We start from the raw sequence: 7,942 nt of genomic DNA, 5'->3' as shown, positions 1-7,942 counted from the left end.
ATCATCATACAGCGCATTAACAGTACAGCATGTTGGTCATGTGTTTGCTATTAAATTGAAACAGCTGCAGCTTGCAGTGACCACTTCCTTTATTACAGATTTAAACTCACTTAAAGAGATAAGGGTCTAGATATTTGCTTGGTGGAAGCAGATAAAAAAGAAACAAAAGATGACTCAAATCATTGTGTATTCTGATTTTATATTAAATATTACCATCTTTCCTCAGTTTTCCACCAACTTTACCATTTAGTTGTACTGTAGGTCAAGGTTTTATAGTAGAAAACCAAAGGTGCAACTTGTAGCTTTAACTTCATGTACTTCTGAGAATACAGCTGGGAGGGTCCACTCCTAATGTACAGGGCAATGTCTGAAGGTTAACAGGCAACAGCATGGTCATGTATTCTATATGGTTTGAACACAGAATGACTGGTGGGGGGTTCAAGCTTGAATTCCCCACCTCTGAGTTGTTCTCGTCGGAGCAGTAAACATGAGGCTCCACTTAAAATAAACATTAACAGCACATGCTGATTATATTACTTATCAGTCATGATGGTAAAGATGTCCAAAAAGAAATATTACCTGAACCTTTTTTTTTTATCATTTTACTTTGAGATAATATATCTATAAGTTCTTGATCTTAGTCAGTGGAAGTTTTCTGGAATTGTTTTTAGATGTTAAATGCATTTATCTGTTTATATCTTAAAGAAATTCAACTCACAAACAGTTCTTTACTGTGCCAGAATTGTATTTTTTATTGGGTTTTTTTAACTGTAGGCTAGTTTGTATCAATTTTTACATATTTCATTATTAATTGAAACAGTTTGAAACTTGTAATCAATGTTTTGCACTTTGGTTTAATACAGGTAATCCACAGACAGCGGATAAAGTGAATTACTCTGCCTTAACATTTTAAATCTGCATCAAATAATGTGTATTTCTTTACTGAAATTAATTTGTCTGTAAAGTTGAGATGATTGCCTCCAACTCTTTTACCTCAAGTCAATAGTCACATACAGTAAATATATTTTAAAGGAGAATTTGCAGAAACATTTCCACTTGAGAGAATATATACAATGCAGTCCATTCCACATTCAACAAATCATGCACTTTATTTTGCAATAAACATAATCCATAAGTGTGGAAACTTGAAGCACAACACATCCTGTTTCTCTCTGCTTCTAGAAAACAAAGATATTGAGGAAAATTGATTGCTTTTGAGTTGTTTCAAGAGCAATTCTTTAACACAAGTCACAGTGTAAAGTAATCAATCAAGTATTCCTATTAGAGAGACAGAGATACATGCATGGTCATACAGTATGGATGCAATGTGTGACCAAGTCTGCAAATATTCATGTGACTGTGCGTGAAAACACCCACTTTTGTTCTGAACATGTGGTGTTAATCTGATCAAAATGCTTAACAATAAAAATACATTTCAAGATCACAAAAAATACAAAAATCAACAAATGTTTATAACAAAAGAAATAGATTTTTTGTTGTAATACAAAGGAAATAAAAACAAATAGGATTTACAAGCTATTTATTTCACACATTATGCATCGTGTGTGCATGATGTGAATCAAATGCAAATAAAGGAATATTTCATTGAAAACATAAGGATAGTTGTGAGACAAAACAATAGTGTGACCGTGTATGTTTGGCTGCTATTAATAGCTTTTTTAGAGCAGTTTTGAACAAAACAAGACAAATTATTTCCTTTAAAATATCCTCACATTTAAATAAAGTTTTTCTGTATCTCTTTATCTAGATAGAGTAAACCTCCTCTTTCTAATTCTAAGGATTTGGCTTTTTGTTTGAAAAGAGTGCACGTGACGAGAAAACGAGAAAAACTACTATTTCTCTCATAATAATATTATTTATTTATTTTTAAATAACACAGATATTAACCTTAATATATTTGCATTTTAATATGAAAAAACAGATAGTTTCAAATTGTTATTTAGGTGTTTAAAAACTAAATCTTGCTTGGCATGTGTTTTTGATGGGGGCACAAACCGCCATTTTCTAATGAGATGAAGGGTGTCATCACACAGGAGAATCTGTGCACAAAACAGGCTTTTTGGATGTTTTTAGGAGCCTGCATGAAACTTCCTAGATGCAAACATAAAAAAAAAAAATATGTCTGGACCCCCAAAAAGAAGAGCTTTTGCGTTACCACCGATAAGGACATTGTTTCCATGTTAGTGTTTCTGTCTCTCCTCAACATGGCGTTCACCACACTGACTGTGTGTTTCCTCTGACTCTGTCCGAAGCGGTCACTCAGTGGATTTTACAACTTCAAGTGGAAAGAAAAACAATTGTTAAGAGATTAGAAAATCGCCTGACAAATAAAAAATAAAGCAAATCTCACCGGAGAACAGAATCCCTTGATTTGAGCCTATAAAGGGGGGGTTGTAAAAAAAAAAAGAAGAAAGGAGCCTTGCGCATGGCGACGTAGACTATGTCTAGATATCTCTTGGAGTGAGGCCAGCAAAGTTGGGCTATAAAACTGCATTTTACTTAAACAATCCTACCTCCATCTCTCCTCTCACTTTTCTCTCCTACACTATGTTTAAACCAGATCGATTTTGTCAGTTCTTTTCTCTCCTTTACACTGACATTAACCGAAGAAAAATCTTCCCACATGGATGCAAAGTCTAGTCTGAAACTTTATGTCAGTTTTTTGCCCCCTATGGAATTTGTCCATAGCAAGAGAGAGAGAGAGGAGTCCTGAAAACTGTGGGCGGGGAGACTTTCTTTCTGTACATTCCTCAACGATACATTCACTATACTCCTCCTGCAGAGCCTGCAGCCACACACACACACACACACATACACTCACACGGAGAGAGGCTGCAGCCATGCATCAGTTCATTTAAACCGACACAGTCAGGCGAGCGCTCACATGACTGCTGTCTTCTATATGCGTATAAAAAACGCACCATCTCCATCTATACTGTGCCATAATGTGCAGCAGGCAGGCTGGGGTTCCTGCTGTGTTTCGTTATTTCATTTGGAAATCATTAAAGCCGAGTTATAAAAAAAATGTATGCGCCTATTTTGGGTTGACTCAAAGCGCGCAGGTTTAATAAATCCCCTTACATACAGAAAAGAAATAGGCCTATATGGAGCTATTAAAAGTTTGAAAACAAATTATAATTAAAAGTTAGCATGAAAAAATGAGTTTTTAATTCCCCTTTTTTCGTTTAACCTATTTATAGGAGTCTTTTTCCTGAAATGTAAACACATCCCTAAAGGTTTCCTAGAAAGTTGAGAGGAGTTATAAAAAAAAAAAAAAAAAGTGCCGCCGGCTCGTGTTTCGTTACATCTCTATGGCTCCATGACAAAGCCCAGCAGAGGAAACATGGGGAGAAAAAAATGCATAATTGGCGCGCTGATTCATATAGAATAGAGGAGCCGGGGAGCCAATGAATGAGCGCGTTGAGGCCGAGCCAGCATCAGTAGTACGGAGCGCGGCTGCTGCTCTCTGATTGGACGACGCTCTCGACCAATCAGAGCGCTCTGTGTGTTTGCTCAGCAGCAAGAGGAGTAAACCTCAGTGAGACAGCCATGGCCCCAGCCTGAGCTAGTAGTGGCTGAAGGGCCCACTAAACCAACAGTCCCTTTTGTAACCTGCTTTACATGAGCATGCACACCTAGGCCTATTCATTAGCAAACACTGCAGTGTGGCTGCTAGCATTTTCAGCTCAAAGCACAGCCCTATATGCACTGGGCTGCAGTGAGTGGAGGTTACACCCACCTACTTTTCCATCACTTTTTTTTTTCTTGAAATACAGTTAAACCAACTTTTTTCAAAATCCAGCTGTTTAAAGGAAATTATACATTTAGGTTGACATGAAAAACATAGATAATGCTACTTTTTAAAAAAATAATTTACAGAGTTACTTCCTGGCTACAATTCATACTTTGTTTTTAATTTGACATTCATAACTCATGTTGGATGACTTGTAGCCTAATTATAGGAATTAAATTATGCCCTTATGTATGCATGCCCACACATGATCCAAAAAAAAGTAATGATACACTTCATATCTGAAATGAAGGGCTACTGTCACACATGCTGTGTATTGAGCTCACCTAAACAATTATGAAGCCTCAGTCTGGAGATTTTGGGATTAAACTTTAATATTATGAATATGCGTAGTATTAATAGATACACTCAGTTGCCTGTTTATGTACAGAAATCTTAAACTAATGCAGTCTAATACAATAAACACCTTGTGACTGCAACTCTAAACCCAGTTTATAATGTTCGTTTTTTGTTAAAACTGGTGTTAATTCAACTTTATTGTCAGCTACTTATAGTGCCGTGGAATTATACCATGTTATACTGAGAAGTGTTTCTAGTATTTTGTCAACCCATGATTAAATAGTGGAAACACGACTCAGTATCACATGATACAGTTCAACAGCACTGCAAAAATAAAGCCTCCAAAATGTCCATTCAGTGGAATCAAAACTCCTCTAACTAAACAAAAACTGCACACCTAAACAATTATGCAACCTAAACCCCTCAGTCTGGAGATTTGGGGATTAAACATGAACTTTAATATTATGAATAAGCACTAAGTTGACAGTTTTTAGGTACACAACTATTATACTAATGCAGTCTAATACAACAATCCTGCAATAAACTCTTTGCAACTGCAAAGCGACAACTCTAAACCAAGTTTATAATGTTCAGTTTTTCTTAAAACTGCTGTTGATTGAATTAAATTGTCTTTTTTGGCAGCTACATTTATAGTACTGTTGAATTATACCATGTTATACTGAGTAGTGTTTGTAATATTTTGTCCAGCCTAGATTAAATATTAGAAACACCACTCAGTATCACACAATATAATTCAATGGCACTGCAAAATGTCCATAAAGTTGAACCAAAACCTCTCTAACTAAACAAAAACTGAACATTATGACCTTCATGGAGGTAGATCTTATTTTAGATTTGTGGACCTAATAAACTGGCAGCTGATAGATAGATAGATAGATAGATAGATAGATAGATAGATAGATAGATAGATAGATAGATAGATGGATAGATATATAAACATTCATAACTCATATCGGACAACTCAGCCTAATTATAGGAATTAAATTATGCCCTTGTGTATGCATGCCCACACATGATCCAGAAAACGCTGTCTGACAGATGATGCATGTCATATCTGAAATTATGGGCTACTGTCACACATGCTGTGTATTGAACTCACCTCAACAATTATGTAGCCTCGGTCTGAAGATTTGGGGATTAAACTTCAATTGTATGAATATGCTAAGTACAAATAGATACACTAAACTGCCAGTTTATTAGGTACACAAATCTTAAACTAATGCAGTCTAATACAACAATCCTGCAATAAACTCATTGTGACTGCAAAGAAACAACTCTAAACCCAGTTTATAATCTTCAATTTTTGTTAAAGCTGTTTAAGAGGCGTTGATTCAACTTAATTGTCTTTTTTTGACAGCTACACTTATAGTGCTGTTGAATTATACCACGTTTTACTGAGAATTGTTTCTAATATTTTGTCCACCCTAGACTAAATATCAGAAACACCACTCAGTATCACATGATGTAGTTCAATAGCACTGCAAAATGTCCATAAAGTTGAACCAAAACCTCTGTAACTAAACAAAAACACTTGAAAACATTAGGACCTTCAAGAAGTAGATTTTAATGCAGTGCTGTTGCATTATGTTAGATTTGTGTGCCTAATAAACTGGCCTCGGATAGATAGATAGATAGATAGATAGATAGATAGATAGATAGATAGATAGATAGAGATAGATAGATAGATAGATAGATAGATAGATAGATAGATAGATAGATAGATAGATAGATAGATAGATAGATAGATAGATAGATCGATCGATCGATCGATATAGATAGATACTGTAAAATGTACTTCAGTTACACCAGATCTTTAAGAAACTATATGACACTTTAAGAACACACACTTACGTTCTTTACAAATACCATTGTCAGATCTGATCTATTGGTCAGCATGAAACTGTGTGTACCACTCAGTATCACATGATACAGTTCAATAGCACTGCAAAATGTCCATAAGGTTGAATCAAAACCTCTGTAAACTAAACAAAAACACTTGAAAACATTATGACCTTCATGAGGTAGATTTTATTGCAGTGCTGTTGCATTATGTTACATGTATGTGCCTAATAAACTGGCCTCTGATAGATAGATAGATAAATAGATAGATAGATAGATACTGTAAAATGTACTTCAGTTACACCAGATCTTTAAGAAACCATATGAAACTTTAAGAACACACTTTTTTAGAACACACACTTTCGTTCTATACTGAGAGGTGTTTCTAATATTTTGTCCACCCTAGACTAAATATTAGAAACACCACTCAGTGTCACATGATATAGTTCAATAGCACTGCAAAATGTCCATACAGTTGAATCAAAACCTCTGTAACTAAACAAAAACAATTGAAAACATTATGACCTTCATGAGGTAGATTTTATTGCAGTGCTGTTGCATTATGTTAGATTTATGTGCCTAATAAACTGGCCTCTGATAGATAGATAGATAGATAGATAGATAGATAGATAGATAGATAGATAGATAGATAGATAGATACTGTAAAATGTACTTCAGTTACACCAGATCTTTAAGAAACTATATGACACTTTAAGAACACACTTTTTTTAGAACACACACTTTCGCTCTTTACAAATCCATTGTCAGATCTGATCTATTGATGAGCATGAAACTGTGTACATTTTTGTACCATTGTATGGATCCCACTACCCATTTAGTCCTCTAAATAAAATATTGATGTGCCTAATAAACTGGCCTCTGATAGATATATAGATAAATAGATAGATAGATACTGTAAAATGTACTTCAGTTACACCAGATCTTTAAGAAACTACTTTAAGAACACATTTTTTTAGAACACACACTTTCGTTCTTTAACAAATCCATTGTCAGATCTGATCTATTTGATAAGCATATAAGCATAAGAAACTGTGTGTACATTTCCACTGTGCCATCAACAGGTATGGATCCCACTACCCATTTAGTCCTGTAAATATACGGCCCATTTTTACGCAGAGTGACTTAACGAGTAAACTATCGGCCTGTGATTTACAAAAAAACATCTTATTGCGAGTAGTGTAATATTTTAGACATGGATTTATACACACGTGATTGCATTGGGTCTGTGCGTTACATAGGACGCTAGGGGCACTTTTAGTGTAGGAGACCCCTCCCATCTCTCTCTCTCTCTCTCTCAGTGAATGCAGATCCATGCCGGAGGTATATAGCACAGAGGATTCGCCATGTGCATTCAGTCCACATGGCCAACGCCTCCTCCTCGTCGTTTTGTGCCAAATGGGCTGAAAGTTGTAAAAAAAACACACAAAAAAAACAAGTGGCGTGGCAAAACACCCCTCAATATCATTTAGTGTGACCATCGAGGCCTTGCTGTTGGACTTTGAGTCGTGGATCAAGAGAGGGCATGGCTCCACTCTAGTTGGAAGAAGAAGATGGATGCCGTCATGTGGATAGTAGTACGTGTCATTCCCATATTGCGCGAGGGCCCGAGGAGCTTGCGCATGGGCCCTCCCTTTACTAGTCAAGTTTTCTCCAAAAAATTAAATGTGTCCAGCGTGCAATTTAACAATATATAGTGCAACATCATTTATGAATGGCTCCACCCCCCCCCTCGTTTTAGCTCCTACTGTGTCATCAAGCGCACTTATAGCACAGCCGCGCGCAATATCAGCGTCGTTCCTGCTATGGGCGTGCGTTTCACGAGCGCACTGCCGCTTTACTATTCCATCAGTACCGACCAATGAGCATCGAGGCTTTTTGCAGAGAGAAAGGCACACACGAATGTGATTCTAGTAAAGATACACTGGGTTCTCACGGAATCCCTTTACGCAC

Source organism: Sebastes fasciatus, chromosome 17 (assembly GCF_043250625.1).
Source record: "Sebastes fasciatus isolate fSebFas1 chromosome 17, fSebFas1.pri, whole genome shotgun sequence".
Taxonomy (NCBI): domain Eukaryota; kingdom Metazoa; phylum Chordata; class Actinopteri; order Perciformes; family Sebastidae; genus Sebastes; species Sebastes fasciatus.
Note: the sequence above shows the minus strand (reverse complement) of the source record.